At 39.2% G+C, this 25068-nt stretch overlaps 1 protein-coding gene across 2 annotated transcripts in view; it reads right to left on the bottom strand.

Moving 5' to 3' along the window:
- LOC133597770 (CUB and sushi domain-containing protein 3-like) overlaps positions 1-25068 on the bottom strand; it is a 589433-nt gene that overhangs the window by 457722 nt on the left and 106643 nt on the right. The gene's annotated exons all lie outside the window — the stretch shown is intronic.

Genomic DNA, 25068 nt, shown 5'->3' with positions numbered 1-25068 from the left:
AACTAAAGGGGACCTACTGTATCATGAGTTTCTTATTTTCTGACTTATAAATGTTAAACAATGCCAAATAATCAAATTGTAAGGTTCACGCATTTTGGTATGACCTTTCACACATTTTGGATGCTTCTGCCCACGAAATTTGTAGTCTAGCTACGTTGTGACATCACAACAAGGTGGACGTATGATTCGACGAAATGATTCCGGAGCGCGGCCACCGCTGCTGCTCACTGCTCTCCTTACTTCCCAGGAGGTGGAACAAGGGGATGGGTCTAATGCAGAGGGTAATTTCACCACACCTAGTGTGTGTGTGACTATCAGTGGTACTTTATAGGGGAACATTATCACCAGACCTATGTAAGCGTCAATATATACCTTGATGTTGCAGAAAAAAAGACCATATATTTTTTTAACCAATTTCCGAACTCTAAATGGGCGAATTTTGGCGAATTAAACGCCTTTCTATTATTCGCTCTCGGAGCGATGACGTCACGTTGTGACGTCACATCGGGAAGCAATCCGCCATTTTCTCAAACACATTACAAACACCGAGTCAAATCAGCTCCGTTATTTTCCGTTTTTTTGACTGTTTTCCGTACCTTGGAGACATCATGCCTCGTCGGTGTGTTGTCGGAGGGTGTAACAACACGAACAGAGACGGATTCAAGTTGCACCAGTGGCCCAAAGATGCGAAAGTGGCAAGAAATTGGATGTTTGTTCCGCACACTTTACCGACGAAAGCTATGCTACGACAGAGATGGCAAGAATATGTGGATATCCTGCGACACTCAAAGCAGATGCATTTCCAATGATAAAGTCAAAGAAATCTGCCGCCAGACCCCCAGGAAAAGAGAGCGGATGAGGGTATGTCTACAGAATATATTAATTGATGAAAACTGGGCTGTCTGCACTCTCAAAGTGCATGTTGTTGCCAAATGTATTTCATATGCTGTAAACCGAGTTCATAGTTGTTAGTTTCCTTTAATGCCAAACAAACACATACCAATCGTTGGTTAGAAGGAGATCGCCAAATTTGTCCTCGCTTTCTCCCGTGTCGCTGGCTGTCGTGTCGTTTTCGTCGGTTTCACTTGCATACGGTTCAAACCGATATGGCTCAATAGCTTCAGTTTCTTCTTCAATTTCATTTTCGCTACCTGCCTCCACACTACAACCATCCGTTTCAATACATGCGTAATCTGTTGAATTGCTTAAGCCGCTGAAATCCGAGTCTGAATCCGAGCTAATTTCGCTATAACTTGCTGTTCCATGTTTGTTTGTATCGGCATCACTGTGTGACGTCACAGGAAAATGGACGGGTGTATATAACGATGGTTAAAATCAGGCACTTTGAAGCTTTTTTTAGGGATATTGCGTGATGGGTAAAATTTTGAAAAAAACTTCGAAAAATAAAATAAGCCACTGGGAACTGATTTTTAATGGTTTTAACCCTTCTGAAATTGTGATAATGTTCCCCTTTAACTTTAACTTTAGTAAAGCTTTGAGCCAGAGGAACTCTTCCTGCCCTGTTTCAGGCTGTGAGAAAACACACAAAAGGGGGATAAAGTATTATTTTCATCTAATCTTGACAAGTGCACAATAACACAGACTTGCGACATGCAGTGACATAAATGCTACTAAAAACAGCTTTTATATGCAGGTCTGAATCGATAGGAGAGTGTGCAGTTGTACCTAACATTGTGACCGGGTGAATCTATATAATGTGTTCGAAGTTTATTTTTGATCCATCCATTTTCTACCGCTTGTCCCTTTTTGGTGTCGCGGGCGGTGTTGGAGCCTATCTCAGCTGCATTCAGGCGGTAGGCGGGGTACACCCTAGACAAGTCGCCACCGCATCGCAGGGCCAACACAGATAGGCAGACAATATTCACACTCACATCATGTCTGGAAAATAAAATAGCTGTGACAAGCGGTAGAAAATGGATGGATGGATGGACTTCAAGATATATATTTAAACAGTGTAAATTTTCAAAATAAACATTGTGATACTTTTGGAGGGGAAGGGGCGGGGTTTCATTTGCAATGCCTCCACAAACAAACATCTTGCAGACAGACTGAAAAAACGGGTTATGAATGTGACTGTGGAGCAAAATGCACGCAAAATGTATAACAAAGCACATCCAAAACATATGATCAGGACCACAAGTAAGTGTTTTGACTGTATATTAGGATCACTAGGGGTCCCCTTTATGACAAAGAGCTCCATTAATCACTCAAGACGTTTTTGCAGTTCATATTTTTTTATTCAAGCATGAAACAGTACGATATTAAACTCTCTGTTTTAAAATTTATGAGATACTAAATGTAGGGGTTTTATAACCTGTAACCTATTGAACTATAGAAATTGGGAAATGCATTATTTAACTATTTCAGTTTATCTGTATTAAATCAATAAAATATAGCTGTCTTTTTGAACAAAACTTTGTTATTTCAAAAGATATTTAAATTGTTTATTTATCTTAATGGGAAATGTAAACTGATTAACACAATAATATATAGGATGATGTGTACATCTACAGGATTATAGTAAGGATGCTAATTTCCGTCTATATCGACAGACAGGAACAAAGCATATAGCAAAAGTTGTTTTGAAACAAGTAAAAAGTGTTTGCATGTTTGGTTTGCTTGTAACCATGCTTAGTTAAGTAGTAGTAGTAGTAGGTGGCTAGTGATTCATTTAGGTCAGGGGTTGGGAACCTTTTTGGCTGAGAGCCATGGAAGCCAAATATTTTAAAATGTATTTCCGTGAGAGCCATATAATATTTTTCAACACTGAATACAACTAAATGCGTGCATTTTTAAGTAACACCAACATTAGAGTATAACACGTCTGTTATTCTTTGTAATAACATTTTTATTCTGAAGCTAACTAATAATGAATAAAATACTTCTTATCATTAATGCGACTTCTTGAACAGGTGCGGTAGAAAACGGATGGATGGATTAAAATGCATAAGAATGTTTTATATTTTGAACGTTATTTTTAACACTGATTACCAGTGGAATTATTCACTACTTATTCTGTTAAGCAATGTCAGCTACGATTTATCTGAGAGCCAGATGCAGTCACCAAACGAGCCACAGGTTCCCTACCCCTGATTTAGGTGTTCACTCGTTTTTAAATAAGGGCCAAATCGCAGTTATGGCTGCCTTCAGGGGGCCGCTTGTAACAGTAAACAGTAAATATGTATTAATGCATCATCTCATTTGATAATATTATGTATATATGTTACGTATAATTTGATGGATAACTTGCTTTGAAATCAGAAGTCCAAGTGACAAGCATATATTTAAGTATTTGTTTTTCACCAAAGAATAATATAATACATGTTGCATGTTCAGATAATAAAGTTTAAAATATATGCAATTTGACCCAGCACCTCCATTGTTTTTGTCAATATGGAAAGAACGAATACATTAAGAATAAGTCATTTATTGACACACATTATTTCCAGGCTTCCACGGGACACGGAAAATGATGTGTCCCCCGGGGCTTTGAGTTTGACACCTGTGATTTAGATGCATCTGTACATTATTACCTCCATGTAATAGAAAAACATAATAGGGGCACTAATTGAATACCAGAGCATATTGTTTTTGAACATCTATTACCATAAAAATGCTGGATCTCTGGTCTTCTATAACTGTGTGGTATTGTTGTCCAGTGTTCATGCTAAATTGTGTCTGGGATTGAGATGTGCCGTATTTTTGACAAATATTACAAGATGCACTGTAAAATATGATGCAGACAGTCATGGTAAGAATAACAAACTGATGGCTGTCAATCAAGAAAAATTACAGGAAAATGAAAAGCTCATGGAGTTATCGGCTTATGTCCAAAAACAACACTTGTTAAAACATGAAAAATACTGTAAATAGTAGACCAAGTTTTATTCCGTATTTATTTGACGGTCACTTTTGCACAGTGGTGTGCTGTCAGGGCCAGCAACGTCTTCTCAGCTGGCCTAACATGACCAGAAATCATGATCATGACTAAAGATACAATTCATTTTTAATTTACTTTCCCTAAATATCTAAATGTATTTATATTCTCTTCATGTCATATTATGCTCCTTCCAGCGCTGTTGTTTTTAGGTTATAGAGTTTTTATCCAATCAGAATTCAGCTAGCTTATGTTGCCATGCTGTTCCAAATCTGCCACAGGCCTTCAGAATCAACAATGCGGGCGTCCGTGCACTCTTAGTGAACGGACACAAACATTTAACAGACAGTTGCGATAGCCAATCAGATCACGAGTTGTTGTCAGTAAGGCCTTCATGCTGGCTTAAGGCAGATATATATAGTGATGTTATGAGCTATGTATTTAAGAACTCCATTACCCAGCATGCCACAGTAGTGAAGAGCATGCCAGTAGCCCCGTTTAGCTTATTGAATGTAGACATTAGCTGGAATGTTACATAGCTGGATGTTATTGATGAGCACGCTGTGGAGTAAACTTTAAGAACTCAGCCAACACGCCTCATCTGCATCTTTTATGATTAGACAAGACCACACATATATTTGCAAGGCCATTTTCAAGAAGGATATTTAAAGAGAAACTACATCTTGTGAGACAATGCCCGTAAGCTAGCTCAGCTGTCCCGGCGATGAAAAGTGAGTTCAGATATTTTATTTTTTATTTTTTTCACCGTTACTATGTGTTTTGCAATTTTAATTTTGACAGTACCACATACGCTATTGCGTATCGGCAAGGCATGGGAAAATGCTGATCCAGATCCAGTTTAAAAAAAAACTCCGGTCCGTGTTTTCCAACGCACCGATTTAAATAATACATTCCACTTTTCTGCTGCTCCGTAATTTCCGTTCCGCATTTTCTAGCACACCTTCAACACATCCACACGCCTGTGAATTCTCACGCAGTTGCTTTTAGCTGCTGGCATTACACAACAGGCTCTTCTCACTCTTTCCTGTGTCTCCCTCTCACAGACAGCAAGTGCACCTTCTTACACACGTCACATACTGTCACGACATACGTCACATACTGTCACGTCATACGTCACATACGTAAACGTCCTCCCCAAGCAGAAAGGTAGCAGCATGGCTAACGTTAGCTGTGATGCTAGCGCAGCCGTGCGAGCAACGCTCCCTCTAAGGTGCTCGCCTGTGCAATTGCACACTGTTTAAGCGTCCTCTGCGCATAGCAAATCTATGCCACGCACAAAATCAAATAAAAAAATAAGCGCATAACAATTTTCGACACACGGACACGACAGAGAAAACAGTTTTCGTCATCATTGTTCAAATATTGTGACGTCTGTCGAGACGCTTATCTCCATTCGGTGCCACACGCCCACACCATCAAAATGCTGAGGCAAAAATTTCCACATCAACACCGTATGAAAAAATGTGTGATTTTTTTAGTTGTGATTTCCTTCTATGCATGAAAGTTTAAAAGTAGCATATATTAATGCAGTATGAAGAAGAATGTTTTAATGTAGACATGCAAGCCTTGAAAGAAAATTTTGAAAATCGAGACTACATTTGCTGCAAATGGGTGCATTTCTACCCTATATTTTAACTTTAGATTTATTCTCATATGAAACTCTTTTGGCTGTCTTTTTGACACTTACATCTGGCGCCCCGCTCCACACCCTGGATTATAAATAATGTAAATAATTCAATGTGATTATCTTGTGTGATGACTGTATTATGATGATAGTATATATCTGATAGTATATATCTGTATCATGAATCAATTTAAGTGGACCCCGACTTAAACAAGTTGAAAAACTTATTCGGGTGTTACCATTTAGTGGTCAATTGTACGGAATATGTACTTCACTGTGCAACCTACTAATAAAAGTCTCAATCAATCAATCAAAACACATAGAATCATCATACTGCTGTGATTATATGCATCAAGTGTTAATTCAAGGCTAAGGCAAAATATCGAGATATATATTGTGTATCGCAATATGGCCTTAAAATATCGCAATATTAAAAAAAGGCCATATCGCCCAGCCCTAGTTCAATGATGCCATTTCTGTTTGTCATGTATAATTTTGTCTATTTTGTGTTTATCCTTGAATCAACAGGTCAGTTTCTTGTTACCAACCATTGTGTATTATTCAAACTCCCCTAATTCAGCTGGCTAGTTGTTATCAAGAGTACTAAAACCCTTTTCAACATGATTCTGACAACTATGTAGGCTAAATAACTTTAAACTTTAATACATGCTCGGATAGGCCAGTATCGGTCAGTATCGGTATCGGATCGGAAATGCAAAAACAATATCGGTATCGGATCGGAAGTGCAAAAACCTGGATCGGGACATCCCTAATTTCAATCACACATTTCGAAGAGTTTGTCAAACACGTAGTAATGGAAGTAATTTCATGGAAGAATTGTATTATAGCCTTGACCTTAAGTTCAGAAAAAATAATAGACATTTACTTAAGATGAAATAGAAGCGTTGTAAGAAGAACTTATTCAACGTTTCCAGCAGGGCTGTGAAATGTAATGTGTTAATGAGTTTTAATTGTGTTAATGCGACAATCATTCACACACAAGATTCCACACCATTTTTCATCTTTTCTTTATCATAATTATTCTTATTCCGCCACTTCTTTGCGCAGCAAAACTTCATCCCTGTTCATCTGATTCACACCGTTCCAACTTAAAAATGTTCAGCCTACTTAAGAATCGTTGAGACTTCAACATTTTTCCAAAAATGTCCAGATTTCCCAGAACTCCCAGTTTTCCGGGACATTTTTCCCATTAAAATGAGTAGGCATTTTTTGGAAACTTCCGCAAATTACACTTTCAACACATGCCACTCATCTTGGTAATTGAAACTAGCACATTTCCAGGTTCCAAAAAATTCCAGGAATGACCAGAATTCCCGGTTTTCCAAAATCTATTTTTAGCTTTTTTTCTAAAGTTTTCACAGTTAACATTTTTAAACCAATATCCAACCATTCCACCATCAACATATTTCAAATAATCAGGACAACAAAGTTACCTTTTTTTTTTTTTTTTTTAATTTCCCAATTTTTCAGAAATTCCAGGAATTCCGAAATACCAATTCTCAATTCAAATATTTTTCAAGCGATTCAAAATATTCCAACACCAACCCTTTCATATGATCTAAGTCAAGTGTGCTAGTATCAATATTTTCAATATTCCCTGGTCTTCCCGAAATTCCCAAATTTCCATAGAATTCCCATTAAAACGGATGTTTTAAACCTGATTCTCTTCCCATATATCAAACGCGATACATATTTTCCCTTTCCCAAAATTTCTTGGTTTACTCTGAATTTCTAGTAATTTTCTCCTAATTAACAGTCAATGGGAAATACATAATCGACTACATATCCCACATTTCTCATCTAATTTAAATGACAACATCCACACACTCCACTCACCCCGGGCATTCCAGCCAGCATGTTTCCCGGTTCAGAAAGATCCCTAATTACCCGGGTTTACTAAGAATTTACCCATTATAAAAATAAATTGGCAATATACAAATCTCTCTATATCCCACATTTCGCAACCAATTTGAACCGTTCTAACATCCACACACTCCACTCATCCTGGACATTCAAGCAAGCATGTGTACAGGTTTTGAAAATTCCCTGATTGCTCGGAATTACCAGGGATTTCCCCAATTGAAAATGAATGGGGAAAATTAATGCAATTAACCCGTCTGCAGCACAAATGCAGAATAAATCAGAATCCCTGAAACATGTCTAGCAACACATTACAGTTTGTCCCAAGTCGTGCTGTATGTCAAGCATGCACAAATGGCCAGTTGATCTGGTTAGTGACAGGCCGCAGAACCGAATAGCTCAGTGTGGAAGATGCTTAACACCAAGAGACTGATTTATTAAGATCCAAATACCACGTGCTAAACAGCTTGTGCAAACTATAAAATTGCATGTACTGTATTAGTAGGCGTGTCGTGTGTGATCTACTAACACTGCGTGTACAATTCAAAAGTGGTACAAACCTTCTTATTTAAATGAGTATTGTGCATACTATCTCCTACCTGTGGTGTTTTGCAGTTTTCAAACATGCATGAGACATCTACCACTTTTTATGGGCATTTTAGACACAGTCCAAAGAGCATCTTCAAGGGAACCCACTTTTTTCCCCTCTTTTTTTCCAGTGCTGAAGATACACTCATGGGAGAGAGGCTGCACTAACTGGGCTCAAGACGCAAAACATGCATACTTCAAAAAGGTTTTGGCAAACAGGATATAGGTTAATAATATATATAGTCGATGTGAAAAAACGAACATCAATAAAAAAACAACTAAAAGAACCCAAAAGGCATCATTTTAATTTATTTTAATCAGCCCCTAAAGTCACCCGGCATTCAACTATAAACATGTAAAATGATGTTGCTGGTTAGATAGACTGGAGCCTATCTCAGCTGCATTCAGGCGGAAGACTGCGTACACCCTGGACAAGTCACCAACACAGATAGACAGACACACATATTGAACCTTAAAAAAAAAAAAAAAAAAAAGAGAAAATGATTATTTATATATGTAATATTTTTTACTTACTTATGGTAAATGTATTTATAATTTATTTATTTATTCACTGTTCTGTTACAAAGAACTAAGAAATGGGATAAAACTGTTATGATATAAAAAGGGTTAAGATTAAATAAGGCGTGCTTCTTCCTACTCCTTTGTGGACGTGCTGTAATGAAACAACTGAAATTATGTGATGCACTACATTATAATTGTACTTTATGCGTGTTCAAAATAAACTGAAAATGAAAACGGTGATGAGTGTTGATTAATTGCCTTTTCTTCTCTCAGTATTGTAGGCATTTTGATGATCAGCATGTATTCTGCATATTAATGAAGACAGAGACGCAAAATGGATTGTGCGCCTTATTTTGTTCACTTAACAGACGCAATCCAATTTGCACATCTTTGCATGTGCTATCAAGTTTGCACGAGTTTCAGGACACGCAAACCTATAGTAAATCAGACCCCAAGTCTCTTTGCTCCTGCAAAATTAAACACAAAGTATAAAGATTAAAAAGGAGTGATATTGAATCATGATTAATCGAAATCAGCACACTGCAACCCTGTGATTAATCAGAATTAAATTGTTAATCTTTGACTGCACTAGTTTCCACATTTGTTGTGCAATAGATCTCCACCCAGTTCCTCAAAGACAATTTTTGCAAAAGTATTTAAAAGAAAAACTGAAATATCAAATGAACACACAAACACAGCTGAATGTCTCCTGAACTTGAGATTGAGCTCAATTTCCAGTCATCTTTAGGATGTCTGCACATCTCAATTGGTCTCTAACTGTCTTTAAAAAAAAACTGATTGACTGTAGACGATTTGGTTAGGAGGTTGAAGAAACCAGATGAGCTCGAGGCAGGAGTGTATCAAGAGACAATCTGGGCAAGGCAACAAAAAAATGTAAACCCTATCATTCTTAAAAGGAAGACATTTTTGACATCCAGTGCACTTCTGAGTTACTCTCAGTTCCTGTGTGGAATGGGAGAAATTTCCAGAAAAATGTCCACCAATGTGACCTTTGTGCATGGATGAAAGTCTTCCTATTGCAATGCTCATGAAGGCCAGCGTTTGCAGAAAACCCTGTAAAACTATGAGTCGGATCTGCTAAGACAAATAGCGTTTGCAAACTATAAAAATGTGCATATTATTAGTAAGCGTGTTGCAGGTGATCTACAAAGACTGCGTGTACGATTGATAAAAAGTGCAAAAGTGGTGCATATAGCCCTATTTACATGAGGATTTTGTGTATACGACCGGCCATGACCATGGAAACACTTATTTCCCTTCACATTGGTCATATTAATAATATGCTCCAATGATTTAACCTGTACTGTTTCCTTAAGTTGTGAAATATGCAGCATACACACCACCTTTTCTGGGCGATATACTGTAGAAATGCGAGCAAGACAATATAACCTACTTTTAGCATGCTGAAAAGGTGTGCTCTGGGAGGCGCCACTGTTGTGATGGTGCATCTGGAATGACCCAGAAATGCATGGAGTGCATGAAAAAGCTTGTTGCAAGAAGTTATTTCATAAATGAAATAATGTAACAGACAAAAAAAAACAAAGAAACAATATAAGATCATTTGAACATGTCAAGACACCCAAAAAACACTCAAAATTTGCAACTGGAGGGAGCAGGGGGTGGCAATCGGGTCCGAAACTAATGCCAACAGTGCGCTGCTCTGTTAATCATCATACCGCAAGGAGTTAAGCGGTAAGTGTGCGTATCTGTGTAGTAGTCCATTGGGGCTCGTTATGTCTGTAGGCCTGGAGGTCGCTCCACTTGGCATTCACGTAACAAAGTCAACATCCCAGGGTTTCTTGAAGAAGGGGAAGGTATTTTCAGGGCATATTTCGCTGCATTGGTATCGCTGGGGAGTTTACAACACAGCGATCCCAAGGCCGTTTGCAGAGGGAGTCAAATTATATATAAAGATTGGTTTTAGTTAGGGCGAGCAAACCAATTGCAATGATATTATCAGCTCTAATTGTCCATACTGCCTCTCAAATTGATTATAATTTCACCTCGCAGAGGGGGAAGCTTCTCCAAGATGTTATTCACATTGCGATTTTTATTCTGAGATCGCCAAAGTCTGGGTGCTCACAGCTCTGCCCAACCCAAACATCGCGATGGGCAGCCTTTGGGCTCTTTGAACAGCTGCCGTCGTCTTCCCAATTTGTCGATAGACCAGAGCATCACTCAATCTAATCAGCAGATGCCCTGTTTTTACAGTTCCAAATATATACAGATATATAGAGTGTTTTTGACAGAAAGAACTGCTAATCACACGACTCGTCACTTGCCCCAAGACTACCCCATGTAGCAGCAAATGCCCCGTCAGGACAGGCAGGTTCCCCTGAACCTGTGCTTCTTGTCGAGAAGATCTTGTCAAATAAATTGAGAGACCACTTAATCAATTATATGTTGTAGATTTTGGAGAACAGTGCAAAAAGAGAGGCTGTTAGAAAGTTAAGACAGGACAAGACAAGGACAAAAGAAACAAAGCAGGAGAGCTAAAAGAGAGAGGGGAAATGTGTCCGCCTTCGTCCAGAGCCAGAGAGAAAGGTAGTAGATCAGATATGCGCATGCTACCAACTTTGCACGTGTTTTATAACACGCAAACCTTTAATAGATCAGGGCCTAAACGTTTAGGTGTGATGAAACCAAACCTGAAATATTTGGCTTAAATTCCACACAGTGTAAATAAGAAACCAAGCATTACTTTTGCTGCAAGACCTGTGAGACTGTTCACAGTTGAAATATGAACATAGAAAAGTGCAGGGATGTCCTGGATGAAAACCTTGTCAAGAGTGCTCAACACAACAAATGACCCCAAGCACAGAGCCAAGACAAATAGCCACATAGAAACACCTCTGTGCATGTCCTCCACTGGCCCAGCCAAACAATTGAACATCTCCAGAGAGACATTTGAAAGTGTCTATATACCAACATTCTGTATCCAACCTGACAGACTTGGAGAAATGGCAGAAAATAATCCAAGTGTTGCATTAATCCAAAGGATTGAGCAAACATTTATGTTAATGTCATGTATGAGTTTGTTTTCTAACTGCTACATTTTTAAACATTGCTTTTTCAATGTGGTTTTGGATTCATGATGACAAATACATCAAAAATGCATCCAACATCAAGTTGGTTTAAATATGTTCTACATGCACTGTTCCAGAGTTAGGGTCATGCTAATGACTAAAATTGAACTGCAAAACTTGTAATACATCAAACATTTATGTTAATGTCATGTATGAGTTTGTTTTCTAACTGGTACATTTTTAAACATTGCTTTTTCCATGTGGTTTTGGATTTAGTGCGTCTGCCTCACAATATGAAGGTCCTGAGTAGTCGTGAGTTCAATCCAGGGCTCGGGATCTTTCTGTGTGGAGTTTGCATGTTCTCCCCGTGACTGCGTGGGTTCCCTCCGGGTACTCCGGCTTCCTCCCTCCTCCAAAGACATGCACCTGGGGATAGGTTGATTGGCAACACTAAATTGGCCCTAGTGTGTGAATGTGAGTGTGAATGTTGTCTGTCTATCTGTGTTGGCCCTGCGATGAGGTGGCGACTTGTCCAGGGTGTACCCCGCCTTCCGCCCGATTGTAGCTGAGATAGGCTCCAGCACCCCCCGCGACCCCGAAGGGAATAAGCGGTAGAAAATGGATGGATGGATGACAAATACATCAAAAATGCATCCAACATCATGTTGGTTTAAATATGTTCTACATCAGGGGTGCTCACACTTTTTCTGCAGGCGAGCTACTTTTCAATTGATCAAGTCGTGGGGATCTACCTCATTCATATATATAATTTATATTTACTTATTTATGAAATATATGTTTTTGTTAACAAGTTAAAGGTGTTTAATGATAATGCAAGCATGTTTAACACATATAGTTAATATTGTTAATAAATTAAAGGTGTTTAATGATAATACAAGTATGTTTAATACATATAGTTAATATTGTTAACAAGTTAAAGGTGTTTAATGATAATGCAAGCATGTTCAACACATAGTTAATATTGTTAATAAATTAAAGGTGTTTAATGATAATACAAGAATGTTTAATACATATAGTTAAGATTGTTAACAAGTTAAAGGTGTTTAATGATAATACAAGCATGTTTAACACATATAGTTAATATTGTTAATAAGTTAAAGGTGTTTAAAGATAATGCAAGCATGTTTAACACATATAGTTAATATTGTTAACAAGTTAAAGGGGTTTAATGATAATGCAAGCATGTTTAACACATAGTTAATATTGTTAATAAATTAAAGGTGTTTAATGATAATACAAGAATGTTTAATACATATAGTTAATATTGTTAATAAATTAAAGGTGTTTAATGATAATACAAGTGTGTTTAATACATATAGTTAATATTGTTAACAAGTTAAAGGTGTTTAAAGATAATACAAGCATGTTTAACACATATAGATTCCTTTCTTTCATGAAGACAAGAATATAAGTTGGTGTATTACCTGATTCTGATGACTTGCATTGATTGTAATCAGACAGTGGTGCTGATAACGTCTGCATTTTCGAATGGAGGAGAAAAAAAGTCCTCTTTTCTGTCCAATACCACATGAAAGTGGTTGGTTTTTGGCATCTTATTTGTCCAGCTTCCGTACTCCTCTGTATACACTTTACAAGAAATACATTGTCGGCAAACTCCATAGCTTGCTAGCTTGTGCACGCAAGCTTTCTGAGACTCTTATTTTGTTAACGCAACTGTGCAACTGTGCAGTCGGTCTTTGGAGTTTTGACGACAGGTACGGCGCCAGAGTCTGTTGAAATAAAGTGTTTCTCGCCTTCCAGTCGGTAATTTTAATGACCTGGCAGCAGCCAGCGTCATCTCAGAAGACCCTCGGGTGCCGTGAATGTCAATCAAGTGACGAAAGTGACGTCATAGTGAAGATTTATGATCGCTCATTTTTAGGACTATTTTTTTAATGCCTGGCTGGTGATCGACTGACACACCCTCCGCGATCGACCGGTAGCTCGCGATCGACGTAATGAGTTTCAGAGTTAGTGTCATACTAACGGCTAAAATTGAACTGTAACACTTGTAATTGTATGGGTCGTACCGTTTAAAGCACCCATCAAACTCTAGGGCCGGGGGCCAGATCTGGCATGCCACATCATTTTATAGGGCCTGCAAAAGCTCGGCAATGTTTTGCCTACTTTTTCTATCCGTCAATCTCAATTTTGACAGGAAAAAACATACAGTGCAGCTGCATATCTTTTAAAATGTCATAATGAAACAAATAGTATGCTATCTTACATTTACAGCAACATACTGTAAAAAAACAAAACAAAAAAAACCTTTAATTTTACAGTAAAATTTTGATCAGAATCAGAATCAGAAATACTTTAATAATCCTCGAGGGCAAATTAACATTTTCAGCACAATCCCATTCAAGAGCAGACAAACATAGTGGGCTGGCTCAGGGTGGAGGACAGAGTAAAACAACTTGCATTGAGCCTAGTCTATAAAATCCGCTACACCTCCCTGATACCGAAGTACATGTCAAACTACTTCCTTAACGTAAATGACCGCCATAACCACAACACCAGGGGGAGCTCTACTAACCACGTTAAACCCAGATTCCGATCTAACAAAGGTCTTAACTCATTCTCTTTCTATGCCACATCAATGTGGAATGCACTCCCAACAGGTATAAAAGAAAGGGCATGGCTATCCTCCTTCAAAACCGCAATAAAAGTACACCTCCAGGCAACTTCAACCCTAAACTAACACCCTCCCCAGATTGTTGTTAATAATCAAATGTAAACAATCAAATGCAGATATTTTTCTTATGCCTTCTGATCTCTCTCTCTCTCTCTCTCTATGTCCACTACTTGCTGTATATATCCTACCAAGTCAGACCTACACTGTTTCAATATCCATTTCTCTGTTCTCAATTGTTGATGACTGATGATAACAACCAAACCTAACCCCCCTCCCCCCTCCACACCCCGAATTGTAAATAATGTAAATAATTCAATGTATACACCCTGATGATAATCTTGTGTGATGACTGTATTATGATGATAGTGTATATGATAGTATATATCTGAATCAATTTAAGTTGAAAAACTTATTCGGGTGATACCATTTAGTGGTCAATTGTACGGAATATGTACTTCACTGTGCAACCTACTAATAAAAGTCTCAATCAATCAATCAATCAAACATTACAGGGAGACAATTGAACAGGATTGCTAACGGGTCTGCCAACTTCCGGCGCCCCTTATAAAAAAAGGTGAGAATCCGGTAAAGCTGGCGAGAAGGGGGTTAGAAAAAATATGTATTCAGTCTAAGCCTGAGCCCCTGGAGAGGGGGTCCAGACTGAGGCGAAGGGGAAAAAAACTCATAGCCATAGCACACAAATATGTGTGTAAGAGGGAAATATCAAAGAACACAAAGGACATTAAAGAAGAGCAGAGCTGACGCAACCAGCCACTTCTACACACAGCCACAAAAGTAAAACAAAACAAACAAACAAACAAAAAACATATACACTGTGGTGGCCTCTGCGGTGTTCCACACCATCGTCTGCTGGGGTGGGGGGAGCAAGGCCAGAGACAGGAGCAGACCCAACAAAGCAACCAAGAGAACCGGCGACTCCACCCTCGGCCGCCCACTAACTCTCGGCCAGTGTCCAGTCTGCATGGGTGAGCGAGGATGCGTCCAAGGAGACCGAGACGTGCGATACCTGCTCATTCAGCCAAAAGGTCTACATGGCCAAAAGGGTCCCGGGAGGCAGAATCAGAAGTTCACAAAAAAGCACCGCAGGAGTCACGAAAGTGCCACTCCTTGTCACATAGTCCCAAAGGATCCTCAACCAAAAGGCAAAAAAAAAAACACATGAAAACAAGAGGGAAACATCAGGAACACAAAAGGATGACACCAGAGCACAGAGCTCCTGCCAACAGCAAGATGATGATGGAGTTGTCAATGTTTTACTGCAAAATCTACAGATTTTCTTTTTACAGTGTACATATAGGCAATTGTGTAAGAATATCTTAAGGCAAATCCTTATACATGAATATTTATAAAATATTTACTATAAAACACGGTCCTCTGAGGGCAGCCATAACTGCAATGGGGCCTTCAATTAAAATGAGTTTAAAGGATACATAACCTGACGATTGGTCATGTTTACCATCTTAATGCCTATAATTGTTTCACACACATTATTAAAATACCTTTGCACATGTTTTTTTAATTTCTACGGTTTATCTGTGTTCTGTTTGAACATAGCAACTGTATAATTTCAAAAGACTTAAATCTTTTTTTAACATAATAATTACTTCCCATATGTTTTTGTTCTTGAAAGGGCTAAGAAAGAAAAGGCCTGCTTGTGCAAGCAAACGTTAGACTAACTCACCCCGGGTCACTAATTAAAAAGTGATAGATGCATCCCAGCTGTAATTATACTGCACTGACTCACTGCCCTTTGGTGTATTGAAAGTCAGAAGTAATTTCTCAGATTTTAAGTTAATTTGCAGGATGTGCTGAGATCTAAATAATGTGTGCGTGAGGATGGTCATTGTCCAAGTTGTACATCAACTACAAAGTTAAATTAGTATTGCTGGTAAAGATATAATTGGCGTGGCGTAGTGGGAGAGTGGCCGTGCGCAACCCGAGGGTCCCTGGTTCAATCCCCACCTAGTACCAACCTCGTCATGTCCGTTGTGTCCTGAGCAAGACACTTCACCCTTGCTCCTGATGGGTGCTGGTTAGCGCCTTGCATGGCAGCTCCCGCCATCAGTGTGTGAATGTGTGTGTGAATGGGTAAATGTGGAAGTAGTGTCAAAGCGCTTTGAGTACCTTGAAGGTAGAAAAGCGCTATACAAGTACAACCCATTTATCATTTATTTATATATAGTTATATCTTAAAGCATTCACATCAAATATTGATATTGTCCCTGAGTGATGAAAACCTGAAGGCAATGCGATATCTTAATGTGAAGCACCCTCTTATCCTTAATGCACTGTCAACACGTCTAAATGAGCAATGAAAACATGTTTTATTACTTGGAGTATTTAACCACTGGCTGCTTTACTACTTGCTGCTTTGTTCATTTAGTTTTGAAAAAAGATGAAGTGAAGACGAGGCTTGATCACTGGTATTTGCTTATAAAATCTGAGTACTAACCCCGAACATAATGATGACTGATATGCATACTTGCCAACCTTGAGACCTCCGATTTTGGGAGGTGGGGTGTGGGGGTGGGGGCGGGGGGCGTGGTTGGGGCGGGGGCGTGGTTAAGAGGGGAGGAGGATATTTACAGCTAGAATTTACCAAGTCAGGTATTTCATATATATATATATATATATATAAGAAATACTTGACTTTCAGTGAATTCTAGCTATATATATATATATATATATATATATATATATATATATATATATATATATATATATATATAAAATAAAAAATACTTGAATTTCAGTGTTCATTTATTTACACATATACACACACACATAACACTCATCTACTCATTGTTGAGTTAAGGGTTGAATTGTCCATCCTTGTTCTATTCTCTGTCACTATTTTTCTAACCATGCTGAACACCCTCTCTGATGATGCATTGCTGTGTGGCACGCACAAAAGTGCTTTCATCAAATGCACTAGAGTTTATCTTCCATCTCTCCCTAGCATGGCCCAAAACCGGACAATCTTTGCTTCCTGAGGAAGATCTTCACTGCCAAGCACTTGGTAGTCCACTACTTCTTCCCAGAGGCTATCCAGGTCCAATCGCAGTTGCGGCTTGGATCTTTCAAGCGTATTTCTTCATCTTACTCGTCGTCAGCGTCGCCATGGCTGTATCTTCCTCGTTCTTCTGCTTCGTCTCCTTGTTGTGTGTGCAGTTGTGCACTGCACTCTCTAAAAGCCCTAGATGTTATTGTCACATATGCATGTACAGTAGATGGCAGTATTGTCCTGTTTAAGAGTTTCACAACATTGCTGTTTACGGCAGACGAACTGCTTTACGGTAGACGAAAACGTGACTGCTGTTGTGGTGTGTTGTTACCGCGCTGGGAGGACGTTAATGAAACTGCCTAACAATAAACCCACATAAGAAACCAAGAACTTGCCCTCGATCATTCTACGGTTATAACGTGATTGGGCAGGCACGCTGTTTATATTGTGGGAAAGCGGACGTGAAAACAGGTCAGGTCTGCATGGCGCTGGAGGGGGCGTGGCCTCCAGCTCGGCCTGAATTTCGGGAGATTTTTGGGAGAAAATTTGTCCCGGGAGGTTTTCGGGAGAGGCGCTGAATTTCGGGAGTCTCCCGGAAAATCCGGGAGGGTTGGCAAGTATGCTGATATGGTATATTTCTACTGAGACTACTTTTTGTAAATTCACCATTTACCTACAAATTATGGCGATTTGATAAAAAAATAAAAAATGAATGCAATTGATCAAATATGTGAAGTGACCAGTAAGGACTGTGATTTGCATTGTGTCATGCTTAGTTTCTTGCCAACGAACCAGTTTCTTATTGGTTATTGAAGTCTATTAAGGTTTACCTGTTGCTCCTTGCACTGGGTTATTGCAACGTGTCACTGTTTGCCTTTGTGCTGCATGTCTTGCTGCTACTGCACACTCTGCACTAGCCTGCTATGTGCTACTTTGTGTTATTTTTCCCTATTTAATTACACTCTTTTACCTGCTCGTCGCCGCCTATCACTGCATGTTGGGGTCACGACAAGCTCAACCATGCACAAACGTGACACATTGTCAACTTCAAATAAATTCATTGAATCTAATCTAATCTAATTAAATTTTTATGGCTCCTTCCATAATCAAATATTTGTTGTAACACTAAATGCAACTATTTTCCGGGTTATAATTATGAACTCCTAGTTACCGGTCTCTACAAACTAGCAAGCATTTTTAAAGTGCCTCTTTCCAAAAGGGCTGGCAAATATCTCAGGGTCATTAGATGGGTGTTACACATGTAGTAATTAGTGATGACTACAATTTTCAATCAGATTAATGACAGGGCTGCTGTGGATTAATTTCGATTAATCACAATTATTTGTGTTTAGTTTTAACTGAGCAAAGACTCATGAAAGAAAAACATATATGCACTTAAAGGGGAACTGCACTTTTTTTGGAATTGTGCCTATCATTGACTAAAGAGACAACTGTCCATGGAGTGAGTCACACTTTATATCGATCATGATACACGCAGCTCTTCATGCATGTATCATGACAGACAGCATAGCTGTATAGCTAGCTGTGTACGAACAAAACATGAAATGTGGGCTAATACTTTACAGATTCTGTAATATGATTGTTCATGTTTTTCGGTCAGTAGAGATTGGTGTCTTATCGAATTTTGTTGTGCATTACAAACTCAAATGCGTTTTGTGCTGATGTAGAAGCTAGCTTATCCCTTGCCGTTGTTAGCTCCTATGGCTAATACCTTAGCACGCCATAGTGTTACTACGATTAAAAAAATAGTTCCTCAGTGTTCGCTCTTACAATAACAATGGGCCTCCATTCAGCAATAAGTTCCTAACTTTTCCTCTTATCTTTCTTCCTAAGAGGAGTCCATTCACATTCAAGACGTGTTCTGAAACGGCCAAATTGTTCCCACCTGCTGTTCTTAAGTTGCTGAATGCCAAATGATTAGCGCGTGCGTGTCTATCATAATTTGCATATAAACACGCCATTATTTCCCCAATATGCATATGTAAACACCCTTAGTTCCGTAATTTGCATAGGTAAACGCCCTTCTTCTTCTTCTTTTCGTGTCTTTGAAGCATGTGGTTGTATGACAGTTTCCCATTTCTTTACACAGTCTTTTGCATTGTCGTTGAACTCTGCGAGATCTTTTAAGCTGCACTGGTTGGGTAGCAGAGGACAGACAAGGCAATGCTGCATCGTGTGGTCCTCTTCTCTGAATTCGCAGGTGGTTGGGCCGGTTTTGTAGCCCCATCTGGCCATAGCAGCTTTTGTTTGCCAAATTGTGCCCTTATGGCACAATTTTGGCGGAAAAGCCGAACATCAAACACTTGGAGAAAACACAAACAGATTACAGAAGAGAAATTCGTATTATCCCGCGGGGAAAATACATAATGTCAAAACATAAGTTTAAGAGAGGGGGTGCTAGCTTAAAGCGTTCAAATAAATATTCGTCACTTCGGGCAAATAGGTCTACATGGTCGTGAAATATGCCGCTCCCTCCACAGTTAAATCTACGGCATCTTGCAGTAGCAGCAAAAGCATTGCCATTGTGTGTGCGCGTGTGTGATATTTTGAAAATGTCTATATATTGCTCATTTTGCTATATGTCTTATCTCTCTCTCTCTCGATATATATATATATATATATATATATATATATATATATATATATATATAAATAAATAAATAAATGATAAATGGGTTGTACTTGTATAGCGCTTTTCTACCTTCAAGGTACTCAAAGCGCTTTGACACTACTTCCACATTTACCCATTCACACACTGATGGAGGGAGCTGCCATGCAAGGCGCTAACCAGCACCCATCAGGAGCAAGGGGTGAAGTGTCTTGCTCACAACGGACATGACGAGGTTGGTACTAGGTGGGGATTGAACCAGGGACCCTCGGGTCGCGCACGGCCATTCTTCCACTGCGCCACGCCGTCCCCATATAATCTATCTCTCTATCTATGATATTAATGTAACATTAGACAATAGAAGTAAGGGAACTTGTCACACTTAAGAACAAATAGGCCACCCGAAGAGTGCTCTGGAGCACTCGTAGATTTTGTTCTTACCTAGGAACAAATCACAGCTAAGAAAACATTGGTGAATACAAAAATCTCCTTAAAAACTTCGTAAGTGGGCCTAAGAACAAAATGTGTTCTTAAGAACGGTTGCTGAATGGGGCCCAATATCGCTACAGTTGGGTTATTATACAGGTTACGGAACGTAAATGAAGTATTGGTGACAGCTGTTGAATGCATTTTTAAAGTGATTTAGTAGTAGAATTGATTGCTCGCACTAGCTGCATTGCTAGCCACCAAGAACGAGAGGATTTTTATGTTAGAAACTAGCAAAAAAAAACTAAAAACTTTTCTCATAATGATTGTGAACTATTCCAAAAACAGTGCAGTTCCCCTTTTACATGTTTAGTAATTATAGTAGTTATGAATGTTCATTATCCAATTATCCAGTATTAATGTGGACTTATTTTGTGTTTTTAAAATTACATTTTAAAGGGGACTTATTATTTATTGTTTCTGGTGTGGTTGGCCCTGCGATGAGGTGGCGACTTGTTCAGGGTGTACACCGCCTTCCGTCCAAGTGCAGCTGGCATGGCTCGAGCCCACCCGCTCCCAACCTTATCCCCACGACTCCGAAAGGATGATTGGATTTCTGGTGGACGTCCTACTCTTTGGTTGTTCTACACTTTTCAGCAATCCTCGAACAATTGAATAGCTTAGTTATTCAAACAGCAATGTGTTTATACAAGTTTAGATTAAAGGGGAACATTATCACAATTTCAGAATTGTTAAAACCATTAAAAATCAGTTCCCAGTAGCTTATTATATTTTTCAAAGTTTTTTTCAAAATTTTACCCATCACGCAATATCCCTACAAAAAGCTTCAAAGTGCCTGATTTTAACCACCCGTCCATTTTCCTGTGACGTCACATAGTGAAGCCAACACAAACAAACATGGCAGAAAGAACAGCAAGCTATAGCGACATTAGCTCGGATTCAGACTCGGATTTCAGCGGCTTAAGCGATTCAACAGATTACGAATGTATTGAAACGGATGGTTGTATTGTGGAGGCAGGTAGCGAAAACGAAATTGAAGAAGAAACTGAAGTTATTGAGCCATATCGGTTTGAACCGTATGCAAGCGAAACCGACGAAAACGACACGACAGCCAGCAACACGGGAGAAAGCGAGGACGAATTCGGTGATCGCCTTCTAACCAACGATTGGTATGTGTTTTTTTGGCATTAAAGGAAACTAACAACTATGAACTAGGTTTACAGCATATGAAATACATTTGGCAACAACATGCACTTTGAGAGTGCAGACAGCCCAATTTTCTTCAATTAATATATTCTGTAGACATACCCTCATGTCAGCAGGCCAGGGAAGCTAGGGTCGATATTCTTCTCTTGATCATCTTCGGGACGGTGTGAGCCAAAACATCCAGGGGGTTTAGCTCGCTCGTCTGCGGGAACAAACTGCCGCCATTGCTTGCCGTGCTACCGAGGTCCTTTGTCCCTGAATTGCTCACACACTCCGGCAGATTCAATGGGGTTCTGGCGGCAGATTTCTTTGACTTTATCGTTGGAAATGCATCTGCTTTGAGTGTCGCAGGATATCCACACATTCTTGCCATCTCTGTCGTAGCATAGCTTTCGTCGGTAAAGTGTGCGGAACAAACGTCCAGTTTCTTGCCACTTTCGCATCTTTGGGCCACTGGTGCAACTTGAATCCGTCCCTGTTCGTGTTGTTACACCCTCCGACAACACACCGACGAGGCATGATGTCTCCAAGGTACGGAAAACAGTCAAAAAAACGGAAAATAACAGAGCTGATTTGACTCGGTGTTTGAGAAAATGGCGGATTGCTTCCCGATGTGACGCCACGTTGTGACGTCATCGCTCCGATAGCGAATATTAGAAAGGCGTTTAATTCGCCAAAATTCACCCATTTAGAGTTCGGAAATCGGTTAAAAAAATATATGGTCTTTTTTCTGCAACATCAAGGTATATATTGACGCTTACATAGGTCTGGTGATAATGTTCCCCTTTAAGGTATGTCATTGTTTTAACGGGGAATAACAATGTATTTGGTTTTCATGTTAGCATTTAAGCTAGCGAGCTACCACATGTTAGTCAGATGGTTTACTAAAGTGCAATTATCAATCACGGTTTTTCGATCATTTCAATTTAAAACAGCAATACTAACTGTCGGGGGTTTTACTGCGGTTATCATTAATACAGTTTGTTACATTCCTACTTAGAGTTGTCTGAGTCTGCAAATGGACGCGACGTCACACGCTACACAGCTAGCGTAACATGGCACCATTAGATTTTAGATTAATCGGTGCCTGCTAACAATAACGACGATGTGAGACATGCAGTGACCAAAAGCAGCTTTTTTTTAACACAGCTCTGTATTGATCAGAGATGTTGCAGGTGTGCCTGTTGCGACTTGATTAATCTATATAGTTGTTGTGAAGAGCAGAGAAACCTGCGAAACAGGCTTGTAGGGATGAAATAGCCTCTGTGTTTTTTCCTGACCTAACATATAGTTGTTGTGAAATGTATTTTCGACCGTGGAGAAAATCAGCCACGACAACTGTGCATTTTCAAAAGATAAATCCTGATCATTTTGGAAAGGGTGAGAGGTGGTTTCATTTGCAACTTGGGAATGCATCCACAAACGAACATATTGAAAACTTATGCAGAAAGTAGGTTATAAATGTGACTGTGGAGCCATATTTCATATTGACTTGTTTGATTCTGCAGCCTATCACAACCACATCAACTGACCATTTGCACATGTGCAATGGTAACACTAAGTTACCCGTCCTAAACGTGTTAACAGAGTTCTTTCAGATTTTGAGTCACTCTGCGCTGAAGATGGGTTAATTGCGTTAATCATTGATAGTAATTAATTCATCTTGACATCCTGGACCCTAAGATGCAGAGAAAGCAGGCAACGTTCAAGTAAAATCCCTTTTATTAGGGGAAAACAAAACAGAAACATTGTAAGAAAATCAAGTAGGCACAGGAAGCATAGGGAGAGCAATGCAGCACGTTTGCTTAAAAAGCGATTGGCGACCAAGGACAGGTGTGTCCTGATTGTCAATTAGGGACAGGTGAAGGAGCCAGCACAGAAGTGGAAACAAAAATAAGAGTGCTGTGCAGGAAATAAAATACCAGAAACTAATAATAACTGTCATGATGGATCATGACAGTTAGAACTAATACTAATACCAATACTTATTTTATTGTCATGCTTATTTTTGATTTATTATACACCACATTATCGCTCTTTTAATTAAATGCGATTAAAATGTTATGATTATCCAAATATTGAATGCTATATTATGATTACACTTAACATGCAGTGTTTTTATGCATCTAAAAAGTGTTTTATCACAGCCAATTAATTATTGGGCAGCCCAATACACTTCGGACCTGCTGTGAAACAGTTTTACAGCTGTGGTGGCCCTCTTTAATGCAGGAAAATTAACATATGGTATACAATTTTAGCCACATGGTATTTTGTTATTTAATCCAAGTCTTCTTTTTTGTACATGTCACCATTTCATAGTCACAGAGTCAAGCAGGCTTGCATTAGTCCTCATCGCAATGACGGGTGAGTTATGTAAACTAGTAAATGAGGTAGTTGGGTGCGAGATTTCTCAGGGGCCGAGCTATTTATTTCGCCCGTGTGTCTCACAATTCCGGCGGTATTTGAAGAAGATGGATTTTTGACAGAGTGATGGTGTTTGTGGACACCCAAGCGGCACTCGTTTCCCCACCGGAGTCGCATATGCATAGTGGCTTTTGAGTGGGATGGTTGACGGAATCTTTAACCAGGCAAGGCAAAGAGAACTGACTGAACTCATCACAAGGCAAAGGAACTGGATGTTCTGCATCTAAATTAAATACTAACATAGAAACAATTACATTCTGTCCCCGTTTAAGTCTTGTCTAAAAGTGGCATGTTCAAATGGTATTGCGGTAGACTTAGACAGGTGTAGAAATATTTTTATCCACATACCTTAGATAACGTTTAGTACTGAGCACAGCTTCCACCTGCTGCTCACAAATTAAAAGGCCTTAGAAGTCACTGTTAGACCGTCTTGAATAATCATTGTTGCCAGATGGGAAATGACAAATTATCACACCAGGAGTTTGAAATGGTCGTATTTTGCGGGAAATTATCATGCATACTCACTTTGACGTTGCTCAGGACCATCTATTAAAGTAGGAAATTACCATAGGCCATGTATAGTACATCTCATAATTCACTTTTACCTTTAAATAAACTAAGAGCACTTTGAGAAAAAAAAACTGCCATAAGCAAATCTGCACTGCACATGGTTGTAAAGAAGCTTGTGAAGCAAAGTACAACATCAGGGGCAGTACAGTGTTTGTATTGAAAGTAGTGATGGGAATAAGGCACCTCACGATTCGATTACCGTATTTTTCGGACCATATGGCGCACCGGATTATAAGACGCACTACAGATGAGCTGGTCTATTTTCATACAAAAAGTACACCAATTCATGAGGCCCCTTAAAGGGGTCATATTCTGATTTTTTTTTCTACATTTAAAACACTTCCTTGTGGTCTACATAACATGTAATGGTGGTTATCTGGTAAAAATGTTGCATAGATTATGTTTTACAGACCATCTTCAAGTCGCTTTGTGACCGTCTCTTCAGGATGTGCCGTTTTGTGTGCGGGTCTTATTTACGTGCCTCCACTGCGACAGCGTCTTCTTCCTATCATCGTTTTTGGTCTACTGAC

This window comes from Nerophis lumbriciformis, linkage group LG04 (assembly GCF_033978685.3).
Source record: "Nerophis lumbriciformis linkage group LG04, RoL_Nlum_v2.1, whole genome shotgun sequence".
NCBI lineage: Eukaryota > Metazoa > Chordata > Actinopteri > Syngnathiformes > Syngnathidae > Nerophis > Nerophis lumbriciformis.
This window is presented reverse-complemented; position numbering and strand designations above follow the sequence as displayed.